Source organism: Aedes albopictus, chromosome 1 (genome assembly GCF_035046485.1).
Source record: "Aedes albopictus strain Foshan chromosome 1, AalbF5, whole genome shotgun sequence".
In the NCBI taxonomy this organism is placed as follows: Eukaryota; Metazoa; Arthropoda; class Insecta; order Diptera; family Culicidae; genus Aedes; species Aedes albopictus.
Genome location: NC_085136.1, coordinates 196,075,660 through 196,089,454, shown reverse-complemented (window position 1 = coordinate 196,089,454; position 13,795 = coordinate 196,075,660). Strand labels below are relative to the sequence as shown.

The window sequence follows — 13,795 nt, the reverse complement described above, 5'->3', positions numbered from 1 at the left end:
TTCGCCTTTGAGTTAGAATTACATGAATGTAGCTCTTGTACAACCAAAAACCTGCGCTGTCGTCACTTCTTTGTGACATGTGTGCCGCTTGGGTTGGTTTAATTTGGGTTTTTCCACTTATGATCAGGTTTCGATATGATTTACCGTCTACCCCCGTTGGTTTGACCTCATCTAATCTGAACACTTTTTAATTTGACCCCCTCTAATCTGCACATCGTTCAAACTAAAAATGGTTCAAACCTGAGTCTCGCGGACTGATTCAATATGCTCTCTTAAACCTTGATGAACCAGTGTGATTTTTTTTCCTTCCCTGTTGGGGAAATTAAGCCACTGCGTCCAATAGGCTGAACTTTTGTGGCACCTGTGTGATTGATTGAAGAGTATTGTTATCTAGGTGCTGCGGATATAATCAAAATTGTTGTCACGATATCTCCAAATTAATAAAATAAATAAAATAAATAAATAAACTTGCCGCTGTCAAGCCGTTGGAAAGCGAGGAGAAGGATAAACATTTATTTTGAGCCTAGTTTAGCTAATTTTGTAAAAACTATCCATCAAAATTTCTATCGCGAATGGAAAATAATAAACTTTGAACACGAGAACAAAATTGGAATAATGGTGGATTGATCATGTTTACCATTTCCGAACAGCGTCGCGATGGCGTATTTGACAACCGAGCTGAGAGAGGTGGTTGCAAGAAAATTAAACGCTCGTGCGTGTTTACAAGCTCACGCAGAAAAAAGCATGGTAAAATCAAAAATATTTCAGGTTAACTCAAATAAAATGTCAGTTTGTTGTGGCAACAAAAATAAAACTGTTTGGAGCAAATCGAACGTCACATTTGAAGCAAATTCAATCCATTTTTGAAACAAACATGCATCTTTTGACAGGTAATGTTAGAAACAAATGTATTTTTTTTTTGTTTTTTTTTTGTGGCAGGTCGGCCCTACGGAAATATTTGTTTTCCAATTAAGCTTAGCTTAGACTGACTGCACATATCTATGGTTGCTACTCCGTGATTGACCCGAACCAATGACAGTTGCACAATGGATCAACTGAATAATTGACTGGGAGTGGTCAACATTCTCACTGTGCACGCTTCAGAGGCTCTCTTTAACGGTCCAATAACGGCGCCGGCCACGTCCTTGCAGTCAGGTTGGAAGAGGGAAGGAATGTTAATAGCAACCTTTGTTATGTGAAAGTTGGCGTTTACCGCACGTCTCCACCAAAGGCTGCAGGAAGGAGTGATTGTTAGTAGGGAAGGTATCGTTGGGTCAGGATTCACTTTGATAAGTAATAAGATCTTTTGAAGTTGAAGCATGCCGTGCAGACTACAGTGATGTTGTTCGCTTCACGCGGAAAGCAAACAACCAACCACCCTCGTCAGGTGGTCGCTCAATATGTGCTACAAAAGAAGCAACAAAATATACAGACGGAAGTTCTATTGTTCGCATCACGCGGAAAGCAAACAATCGACCACCCACGTCAGGTGATCGTATAATATTTACAATTAAAGACGCGACAACATATACAAACTTGAGCGCTATTCTGCCCATAACTGCATAACAGTCACCAGTGCTGAAAAATTCATTTCTTCATGTCTAAATTCAATCACCTGCAGTTAATTTTAGAAGCTGAACCTGAGAATATGGTTTATGAAAAACTTGTGCGGCTAGACCATCTCTGCAAGAAAGTCACGAAAAAACCGCCATTTTTCGAATATTTAAGGTAAATGTCACGGACTACCTTCGAAAAATGCCAATGATATTCACGGTGAATATCATTTGGCATTTTTCAAAGTTAGTCCGTGACATTTACCTTAAATATTCGAAAAATGACGATTTTTCCGTGACTTTCTTGCACAACTGATCTAGCCGCACAAGTTTTTATAAACCATATTCTCAGATTCAGCTTCTAGAATGAGCTGTAGATGATTGAATTTAGATATGCCGAAATGAAATTTTCAGCACTGACAGTCACATTCGACAAAAATAGGCATTGTACAAAATAGAGTTTAAAGTTTGCAACATGCGCTAGTATGGAGACGATACGAAATTTCCAAAAATTTGTCAATAATTTAAAATTCATCCTTTTGCAATGAAATTTTCTACAGCTCTTCTTTTATGCTGGAAGAATAGTTAAAAACTTAATCAGACTAAAATATGATTGATATTACGCTTTGACACCAGTGTGTATTTCCAGTGTGACTGAAAAAAAATATTTGTTTTCCAATTAAATTTACTAAGACATTTCCTTTTCGAGGAAAATCCACTTCCCGCGTGGCACTTTCAATGCCAACATCATGTAGATAACATACGCTCCCGAAATCAATGGGATTTCGAGGAAACTTTTGGTGAAACTTGACTTTTTTTGAAGAGGAAATCTTGTTTGGTGCTGCAGCTGGAACTTGTTTGTTTTATTTATGTTCTCGACGGCGGAACGGGGGGTTCTTCAATGAGTATTGAAGAAATCAATATGTAATTGAGTTAGTTTTAAAAAATTATATTTTAATTTTAAATATTTTATCAGTTTACCGAATAAACATGAATATTTTTGTTTCAAACGAACGAAATTTGTCTCCGTGCTGTGTGCCGGGAGTGTGTAGGTGTGTGTTGGCTAGCTTGAAAAATAAAACCGTTTCTATTCGCAGCACTCAGGTTCAATCGTCATTCTGCTCATGGAACGGAGAACGCAGAATCAAAACAAAACAGCAAAAAGGGTTGCCATCTGTGTGTTTTTCGATGCCCACAGGGTTACTAGAAGTTCAAATTAAAAAATGAACCCCGTTGGTTTGCATGAGGTGTCGTTCAAACCAACGGGGGTGGACGGTACTCCATTTAAGTTTTTGTGTTGATACGGTAGCGCATTTGGTATGTCGCTGGCTACGATGTCCAACGATCGCCGAGCCATACACGGCTACCACTCTGACGCCCACACACTCTAATAACCCCCGATTGTAGGTAAGACAACAATATGGCAAATAAGTACAACTAGTTACACCGTCTAATCATCACATGTGACAATTCGTGTTTTATTCAAGTATGGATAGACCCGAGCAAACTATGTTTAATTTTAGCTGTCTGGTTGTAACACTCTACTTACAACCAACTGACCGAGCGTTGCATTACTTAGTCCCCAAAATATCGGAATGAAAAGTTTCGTTAATATCAAAAAAATGACTCACGCGCCACTCCAGGAGGTCGTAGGCGTAGATTACTTCAGGGATGCCTGGCCTTTTTTATAGAATGAGAAAATCTGCTGATCAGATACCCAAGACTTGGGTTATGTGGGGATCGACCCACTAAAAACTCATTCTCTCTCTTCGTTACCTTCGCGGTACGCCCATTAGGGATGACTTCGAGAAGAAGGGGCCGTACATGAATACTCTCTATTGGTAAGCGTTCCACCACAACTATCTCGCTAAGGATTACTCTGCCAGATATTTACCCTTGCACGTGGTCTCCTTCTTGAACTCAAGGATTATTTCACCGGTACGAGTACGTCTGGGCTCCTCTAATCCGCTAAAAAAACGTGAAAAACGCCGTTTCGAAAAATAGGAGTAGGGTGCATGTACCAGTTATCGCACTACCTAAGAAGAACTATTTCTACAAAAATAAGAAGAAGACCGTCGAATGTCATCAATATGTCAAATGATTGATTAGTTTTCATACTTTGTAGTGAAAATATAGAAACGGGTCCAAAACTACTTTTAGTATTTATTTCGGCGTGTGCCAATGATAGGAACCCTGTACCAGTTATGGACACATTTGTTAATTTGAGTTCCACTTCGCACTATTTACATGCATTCCTTATGGGATTAGCCATAACTGGTACACTATGGCAAAATAGGGTTAAAGGAAGCCGAAAAATCAAGGAGAATGATTTATTTCTATCGTAATTTGGGCAAATTGTTACGTTTAAATTATAGCAATCATCTTTTGTGAACGTGATCTGTTGTTCACACAATTTGATATGCATTATTGAAGGTTAAAAAATCGACTATAGCGAATTTGAGGTACTATAGCCATAACTGGTACACTGAGCCTATGATGAAATAATCCTGCGGTAACGTTCGCAATAGACTCGGAAGTTCTATCAAGGATCAACGCATCCAGCAGCGGCTTGGTAGGTACCGTCCAGAAATAAAAACGAATGTGAGGTGATTGAAAGGTGAAAGTAGCACTTCGATGATGATCTGAAGGGCAGAATTAACCAACTCTTACGCAAAGGGAACTACTTGAGGCTGCCATCAACCAGCTCTAAAACAACAAATCAGCTGGTAAGAAAGGATGGTATCGCAAATGAACGGTTCAACAAAGCTTACCAGGAACAAGACAACACAGACTGTCCATATAAAAATTAATTTTTGTCTTTCTGCCTGCCAGACGCAGACCCTTATGAATTCGGAAACTACTGGATCGATTGACGTTATAATTGGAATGAAGGGTTTTTTTTTGAATGGGGATGGTTCTTATCAAGGTCTGAGAGAGAGGAGTCTTTGGAAAGGGGGCTCCTATAAGGGCTGTTTACAGATCAAAAGGAATTTCTCGGCCTATCTTGATGCGTGAAAAATTTCTTTCAGGAATCACTCAAGGAGCTGTTTTTCTTCGATGGCAGTACACAGTTGTTAAGAAATTACAGTTCAAATGGCAGTAACTGTTGAAAGATTCTGCCAGGAATTGATAAAAGAATTGCGATTTCTTTTGAACACGAAAGTGATACAGATTTTGGGCCCTTCTTTTTGGAACTGTATGTCAAAAAACAGTAGGCAGGCAGTACAACGTTTATCAGGACAACTAGTAAGCGAATAAATTCTAGTTTACCAGTCAGTAGGTATTTCCCTAGCATTTTGGAATTTATTTACAACTAGCAGTCCCGGCAAATGTCGTACTGCCTGCCTACTCTGTTTTTTGACATCCGGTACCATGAAGAAATGCCCCTCAAAATGGAATTTCTGATTTTCCCGTTTTTCTTGCCTTCCCGGTCACTTTTCCAAATTATTTTTTCGTACGAACACGTCGGAGCCCTGGGGGAATGCAACAGTGAAAGAATTATGTCGATCTGTTGACCCGTTCCCGAGCCTATTTGTGACATACAAACACCATTCCATTTTTATTTATATAGATAACACAAGTTTACAAAATAAAACGAAAGTCGTGAACTTCTGTCAACGACCAAAATTTTTGAAGCACAATTTAGTGCTGATTTCGAAACCGACCTTCAAAATTTTTTAAGTAGAACAGTTTTTGAGTTTTAGCTCAATATCGAGTTTTGCAACTTTTCAAAATATGTAATTTGCTAAAATTCAAATATATTGCGTTTTGTTCAACCAATTCTAAATCTTTTTCAATTAATTAAAAGCTGAATACAATACCATTCGATCATCTGAATACAGGTTTTGCGTCAGATTGATGAAAATTCAAGATATTGGCGAGTTTTAGGGACAATCTTCTTAAATTTTAGTAAAATTCCCTAAATTTTTTGAAGAAATGTATTTTTTTTCAATAAGAAAAAAACAACTTAAAAATTCTTTCTCGACGTTTATTTGACATATCATATGTAGGCAAGATACAGTAAAAAATTCAGCTCAATCGGAGCATTTATTACGGAGAATGAGGTGTATGAAGTGAGCGACTTTGCTTAAAAATAGAACAAAAATCGATTTCAAATCATCAACCTTGTATGGAAAGTCGAAAAAATTTCCGCTCTACTGTAATTTTTTTCCTTCACGTTTTCGAACTCAGGGCATGATTCTACACCAAAAATGATCATCAGCTTACCGAGTTCAAAAATGCTGTAAACTAGTGTAATGGTAACAAAGTTGACATTTTTCACAATTGTAGTGAGGGAAGTATTGTAATTGTTTATGTTGTTTTTGTATAGTACACAAAACTTTGATAAGACTCTCCTTACCCTGTACCGTTACGTAGTTTTTATCCGATGTAAAGATTTTGCTTTTGATTTTCACGTCATACAAAAAATATCTTACATCAACGGATCATCAACAATTAATGCTCATTAAAGTAGGGTATTGTACCATTTGGGCAGGTGTACCTATTTTGAGTACTTGCCGCTATAACTAAGTCAATTTCTAACCGATTGATTTGAATTTTTGAACAGAGTTAGATAGGTACTGTACGGCACAAAATTTCAAATCAATCGGTTTGAAATTGACTTAGTTATAGCGGCAAGTGCCCAAAATAGGTACACCGTCCCAAATGGTACGAGACTCTATCTAAAATATTACCTGTATTTCCGCATCTGCTAATAGTTTCTGTTTTCCTGTAACCTATCCTAAGATAACATTGAGAAAGTGATCTTCCTAATCGAGAGTTTTTTTTCGTAACCTACCGTAACTTTCTCTTTCAAACTACGATGCCATATGTCACCCGACAGGAGATTTGCATTTTTGTGCCTAGTCATTTGTTTTCGTCGTAGATGAAGATGATATCCCCATATCCTTCATCGCTCAACGACCCACGATCGCCAGTGGGTTTGTGTGGCGCTCGTACCCATTTTCAGCTGATAATCCTACATTTTACGATCATGCCACCATCTACACGAGTGGGCCGTGTGGTGAAATCAAAAAGTGCAAGCGTGGAACATTTGCATCTCGTGGCTGGCGAATGCGCTCCGAGGAGGACACACGATGATGCTAATCTGCTCGGATAGGGTGAAGACGCCTCTTGGGTATATCGCTGCCATATCAACGTTTGTCGCCTCACCGTGTCCCCTTTCTCCGAGATCATTATGCTAATCTGGGCAATTCATTTGAACGACTACCACGATCTACACCGCGATGACTGTTGTTAGCCGGAGGACCCAGAGTGCGGTGCTCGGCTTAACCACACGCGTATGAATAATTCATAAAGTCTCGATCAAGGAGATTGAATTACAAATATAAAACTGGTGGACCGAAAAAACTAAGGGAATCCAAACATGGCTCTGTGGACACTGCAAAAGGTGAAACGTGCGCTTATCTGGAAACACTCTCTAACTGTTCTTTTCATGTTTTGGTGTATGCCAAACAACTAAATATTGCTACGATTGCTACACGCTGCCGCGCCGATCTCCGCCTATCTGTGTTTCAAAACAAGTCGCACACAGCTATACCAGGTCATTCATAACAGAGCCGGAAATTTGAATATTTGATTGCTTATTCTAGATTTCTACACTGACCACCTGCGTGATCTGGAAGACAAACATGTCTCAATCATCTTCGTGAAAACTCCTTCGCACAAATTTCGAACTCTTGTGGTTCAGATCTTGGTGGTGGTCAGCCTCTGTGAGGCCATGCAAGTGTCGGTGCGATTGGTGAAGTCTTGCGAAAAAAAGCCATGGGGTAGATATATAATTAATCATTCATACTACACTCACTAATGATTAAATAACTCATTAATTGAACTGAAGTGCGCGCGAGAACTATGGGCTAACACCACAACATTATATGAGGAATTCCACGGGGTCATGTCAGTCGATCCTGAGCGACCATTTCAAAAATATCTGAAACTTTGCACAGTTTTTCAATTTCATCTAAATCGCCATTTTTCGATATTAAACCTTCATATTCTCTCACGACTAACTTTTCAAAAGGGTGTATGCGAAAATAGTTCAAAAATATTCTAAAAGCTGTACAGCAAAAACGGATTGTTCGATTGTTATGAATTTTTCAGCAAAGTTAGATAACTAAATGATGATTCCTTAGAAAATATACACTGTAAAAAATTTATTTTTTTACTTTAAAAAAATATGATCTTTGTCACAAAAACTAAAATATCTCAAAACCCTATCTTTTTACCAACGTCATTTTTTTAGGGGAAATGGCCCATTATATCAGCTATCTACCATAAAATTTTGGTGATGGTAAACTGATAAACAAAAAAGTTATGACATTTCAAACACTTCACAATTTCAACATTTAGTAACAAAAAACAATTTTTTTTCTGTGTAAATTATTTCGAGAATTATATTTTGATGCTGATTTTATTGTAAAAGCTACCGCCTGAATTAAACAAGTTGTTTTCATGATATTTTTGTTTGATTATTCATAATTACTATTTGAAACTTAGACGCGATCCAGTCTTGTGATCAAAAATACGCGTATACGTCTAGTTTATCTGCAAAAAAAATACCTCTTAGAGAACATACTTTATGATCGGAAGAATGCGAGTAACTTCAACAACAACAAATGCATGAGAGGTACATACCACAGACAAACAGACGAAACGCCTAGAACAATTTTCGTGAAAATCCATCGCCCAGTTCACACTACCACCACCTGGTGGAAATGTTTCACGAAACACTGCGTTGTGCAATATCGTCATCAGAAGGCGCTAGTGTGAAGCGTCAAACGCAAAGAAAAACGATGGGCGCTCTTCTGGCTATGAAAGCCACAACCAAGATTCAAAGTGATCGTTAAAGGCGTGGTCAATGAAAATTTCGTCAGTGTTACGTTTGTTTGTCTGTATACATACCATGACAATGCTCACGAAAAAGCAAAAAAATACTACCGCTATGGATATTAAAAATTTTATAGTATTTTTTTTTCAGCCAAGCAAACAACACCAAACTAGTCAATAAAAACTAATAAGTGATTTTGTTTATTATAATCTAACGAACAACATGAACAGTCGCTTTTCCAAAGGTCTTCAACTCAACGCTCTCTTGTAGACCGTTTGATGAAAAAAAAATGTTCAAAAGCGTTACGAAATCTCACCGAAAGCACCATAGATAAACTGAAAGAGACTGGTTATGCCCAAATGTCCACATTGAATACAAATTTACGCATTCGCACGTCCTGCCGTCTAGACTTTGACAAACGAACCAACTGTATATCATCGGTAAAGCAGAGCGCAGGAAGTTCGAAAACGACAACAACTGAGAAATTGCCAGAAGTGCTAAGTGCAGAGAGTCATGCCACCGTACCATCAGCGACATCTGTTTAAACAATTTAATCACGCCCCTTTTCAATAATGCTTTGAAATATCCTTCAACATCTATACCCATTTCAATAATTTTAACGTTGCAAAACACGCTGAATACCCATCTTGAAGAAGAGGGAAAACAGTTGTCCTCAAATGTAACAGCAAATTAATAAATAAACGACTAATGCGCGGAGGGCGTGATGAAATCGGAACATTACTGTACATATAATATACTCTCTCTCTTCTTGGCGTAACGTCCTCATTGGGACAAAGCCTGCTTCTCAGCTTAGTGTTCTATGAGCACTTCCACAGTTATTAACTGAGAGCTCCCTCTGCCAATGACCATTTTGCATGCGTATATCGTGTGGCAGGCAGTGGTGGAAATTGATCGCGAACGTGTGCTTACGCGCTACAAAAAAATGCCATCGCATCGCAAACCTTTGCTGTGCGATTGTGTTCGCACGTTTGTGCCTCACGATCGTACGACACGAACGCCAACGAGTGCATCGCATCTTTTGCAAGCGCGATGCTTTTTTATTTTAGAGGTTCGCGGCCGATATTTTTGTAATAAAATCAAATGTTGGTAAACTTTTTCGTCGATATCATTTATTGGTATGGTACCTGACCAGTATAATCATAAAATACCCAACTATTTACCTTTAAGTGTACAACAAAATGGCAACAAACCAAGTGCTCTACATTGTGATCCTTCTGGCGAACCAACTGCGATTCTGCTAGTTCGACATTTGTTTTGTGTTTGTTCGTCGATTCGGGAAATCGTGAACCGTTCTCTCTTTTTGGGTTCGCGAGCGCGTGAGCAAAGATTGTGTTTGATGCGAACCAAAAAACACGTCAAGCGCATGATGCTTTCCACCACTGGTGGCAGGCACAAAGATACTCTATGCCCAAGGAAGTCAAGGAAATTTCCTTTACGAAAAGATCCTGGACCGACCGGGAATCGAACCCGTCACCCTCAGCATGGTCATGCTGAATACCCGTGCGTTTACCGCCTTGGCTATATGGGCCCTATATAATATACATAATACATAATAAAAACAGCTTGTTTTACTCACGCAAGGCCATTAACAATAAAATGAGCATCAAACTGCGATTTCCGGCCGAAATAATTTACACTAAAAAAAATATTACTAAATGTGAAAATTGTGAAATGTTTGAATTGTCATAACTTTTTTGTTTATTAGTTTATCATCACCAAATTTTTATGATCACCAAATTTTTATAATACAATGGACCGTTTTCCCTAAAAAAATACGTTGGTAAAAAGATAGGGTTTTGAGATATTTGAGTTTTTGTGACAAAAATGATATTTTTTAATGTGAAAAAAGATTTTTTTTTCACAGTGTAAATTTTCATAGGAATCACCATTTAGTTATCTAACTTTGCTGAACAATAAAATTAGCATCAAACTGCGATTTCTGACCGAAATAATTTACACAGAAAAAAATATTTACCAAATGTGAAAATTGTGAAATGTTTGAAATGTTATAACTTTTTTGTTTATGAGTTTACCATCACCAAATTTTTATGGTAGATTGCTTATACAATGGACCGTCTTCCCTAAAAAAATTACGTTGGTAAAAAGATAGGGTTTTGAGATATTTGAATTTTTGTGCCAAAAATTATATTTTTTCATGTTAAAAAAGATTTTTTTTCACAGTGTATATTTTCTTAGGAATCACCATTTAGTTATCTAACTTTGTTGAAAAATTCATAGCAATCGAACGAACCGTTTTGGCTGTGCAGATTTTTGAATATTTTTGAACCATTTTCACATACACCCTGTTGAAAAGTTAGTCGTGATTCAAAATAAAAATTTGATATCGAAAAATGGCTATTTAGATGGAACTGAAAAACTGTGCAATGTTTCAGTTCAATAGAAAATCATGAATTAAAAAATTTCCTTAATTTTGATGCTGTTGCTTGGAATCGCTCATATACAGTAAAGGTCGAAACTATAAACTAAAAATAAATGAATCTCACTATGGGCTTCTCTAGCGGTGCTAAGGTAACTTCATATCCTAAATATGCATGATAAACTGGGTCAAAATTCAATTTTTCATGAACTTTGGTTCCCAGGAGCCTATTAAAATTTAATTCAAAGTTTGTATGAAGCGATTTGTTGAATCACGCCTCGTCGGATTTTGTACCGGATGGAGCTGTCAAGCAGTTGACCAGCTGTCAACAGCTGACATAATCAGTATCAAAATAGAGTTCTAGTTTAAAAAAATAGAGGCTCACAAAAAGGTGTTCTTTCGTATAAAATAAAAAAATATCGAAAAATTGAAAACTCAATAAGGCGGTTACAAATATTTATTTCACTTTTTGTCCCAACACTCTTTGGCTGGTCGAGGGGGGGGGGATAAAAAATAATAAAGCATTTAATCTGAAAAATATTAAAAACTCTTCGAATTTGTTAAAGAATTTTCACCAAAGCCAGATATTTTGATAAATATTTTTTATCTGCCCCCTCAAAATGCAAAATGTAGCCAAATTTTTTAGAAAGGGGAGGGGGGGGGGACAAAAAATCAAAATTAAATTTATATCAGCCTAAATTACTATGGGAATTGTAATAAAACACAAAGATGATAAGTAGAACGTCGCGTTAAGAAAAATAATAAGAAGAAAAAAAAGAAGAAAAACGAAAGAAGCAGTAGTAGAAGAAGATTCTTGGGATACCTCCTAACAAAATACTTCCAACAGAGTACATTTTTCTAATAAACAGGAAGGAATTAGAATATATATCAGTACAGTATAGCTTAGTTCCCCCAATCATAAATATTTCTGAAAGCCATTCATGCATGCTTGCCTACTACTGTAACTCCTGCCGAACCGAGGTCGAACGGCAATGGGTGTATGAAATTAAATTAATCTCAAACTTCAATCTCTCGCGCAGCTGATTTGTGGGCTCCACCGGATCAGCACACGACAGAGACCCATGAGCTAGAGCTGGAGAGAGACCAACAACCAAGGCGGCATCGGGAGCCGCGAAGAATGCTTCCAAAGTGCGCTGTTAAAAGGTTCAATAGATGGTGCCAGCCTAGCCATAGCTATGAGACTGCCTACCTAATACCACTTTCGGCACTTGTTGCGCGCGCCCCACTTGTGGCGCTTTTTATCGTTCTGGTGTCTTTTTTTTTCGCAAACTTCGTCACGATCACCTTGCGCTGCACCACAGTTGGTTGTTGAAGCCACATTAGCACAGGAGGGCTATCGAAAGGTGACCCGTAAAATCCAAAACAGCGGCATTTGGAGCGATTTGTGGCTTCGGAAATGTGGAATGTTGCAATATAGGCCACTTTATTGAGGCCTTCGTAGGGTGCCACGCTTGGACAGGTCTCTTTGGGTGAAACAGTGCAAGAATTTTCACGATCGCCGATAATTGCGACACATTGACAGGTCCGAGGTGCCATTAATCTAGGTTCGGTAGGAGTTGGATCAGTGAACGATTTAAATTCCAGATGATCAATGAAGAATGTGATTGCCCATGGAAGGTTGCTCACTGATTGTAATTTTAATAAAGAAATATGAATTTCAATAGCTGTTTATTTTATTATTTTAGTGGATGAACTGGACTGGAATAAATAGACAGTTGAGTGTTTTTATGACCTACTTTACGTGCATCGTGGTACTTTTAGCAACATTATTCTTCCTGATCATGGTTCTTAATTCTTAACCATTCTTAAAATAGCCGCCAACGGAGCAATGGATGAATGCATAATACGTGTTGTTAATAAATAGGTGAGCTCGTTTCAAGTTATTTCGATGTTGCTGAAAAAAAAACTTTTCGTTAAACGAAGAATTCGTCACTGGGAGTTAACCTTCACATACCCGACAACTCATTTTCAAAATGCTGGCATTTTGTCAATTTTCGTCCGTTTTTTTAAGTCGCCCTCAATCGATCATAAATTGGTGCTAGTTTATCACAAATGGGCTGCTGTTGCCGCAACCACTGTGTTGTAGTGCTGTCGATTCACTTGTGAAGCAACCGGCTCATCTTTGCGCGCATTCTATATACAATGGCTATTTGAACCACACAAAAGAGGATCAATCCATATTAATATAATGATAGGTCAGTTGCAGTCACGCAGTAAGTGACGAAAGATTGTAAATTTTCATATTCAGTTCGCAGTTCATCTAGTAGGAAGCCGGTGTTAAAGAAGAAGTTGATGTGTAAGAAGAATACAGAATACAGAAGAATAGAAAATGTAAGTTATTTGTAATTTTGTATAAGAAACGATATAACTTGAAATAAATTTCCAGCTTTGAAGCTGTCAGTTCGACAAATGCAAAAACTGTCTTCGCCCCTAGAAGTTACGCCAACATTCTTCAAAGATTTCTAGGCCGAGTTGGTCAGAAATCTACACCTAGAAATCAATTAGTCGGCGAATGATTCCAGGAGCAATGCGAGCATTGCGGTAAAGGAAATCGAAGAACCAAACCAAACCACCCGTTAGAAATCAACAGTAAAGCTTGTTCTGCTGTAAGAAACAAGTACCGTTTTTCAATTCACAATCAGAATCAGTTAAAATTTCTTTCGGGTTGCTCTAGTCGAGCGAACATCAGTACACAGTGGCTCAGATGTGTTGTGGTGGTTAGCTGAAGTCTAGCAATCACCTGCCGAAGTATGGCCTCTGAAAAAGCAAATGTCATACAGTAAAAGTCAACCGAGCCGACAGAGCACGGGTGAGAGTCAGAACACGCGTGATTCCGTGTCAATCGTTTCCACAGATTCAGAAACACCATACAGTTGGAGTTCCATACAGTCCTCGATTGTACCTTCGACACCAGTCGTGTCGACCAGAGTGACACCTCCGGCGAGTGTGATAAATTGTAGCATGGGAGTCGAAAAG

At 38.1% G+C, this 13,795-nt stretch overlaps 1 protein-coding gene across 8 annotated transcripts in view; it reads right to left on the bottom strand.

Annotated features, from left to right (window-relative positions):
• The window catches only part of LOC109423237 (cadherin-99C-like), a 414,770-nt gene that overhangs the window by 37,991 nt on the left and 362,984 nt on the right, over window positions 1–13,795 (bottom strand). The gene's annotated exons all lie outside the window — the stretch shown is intronic.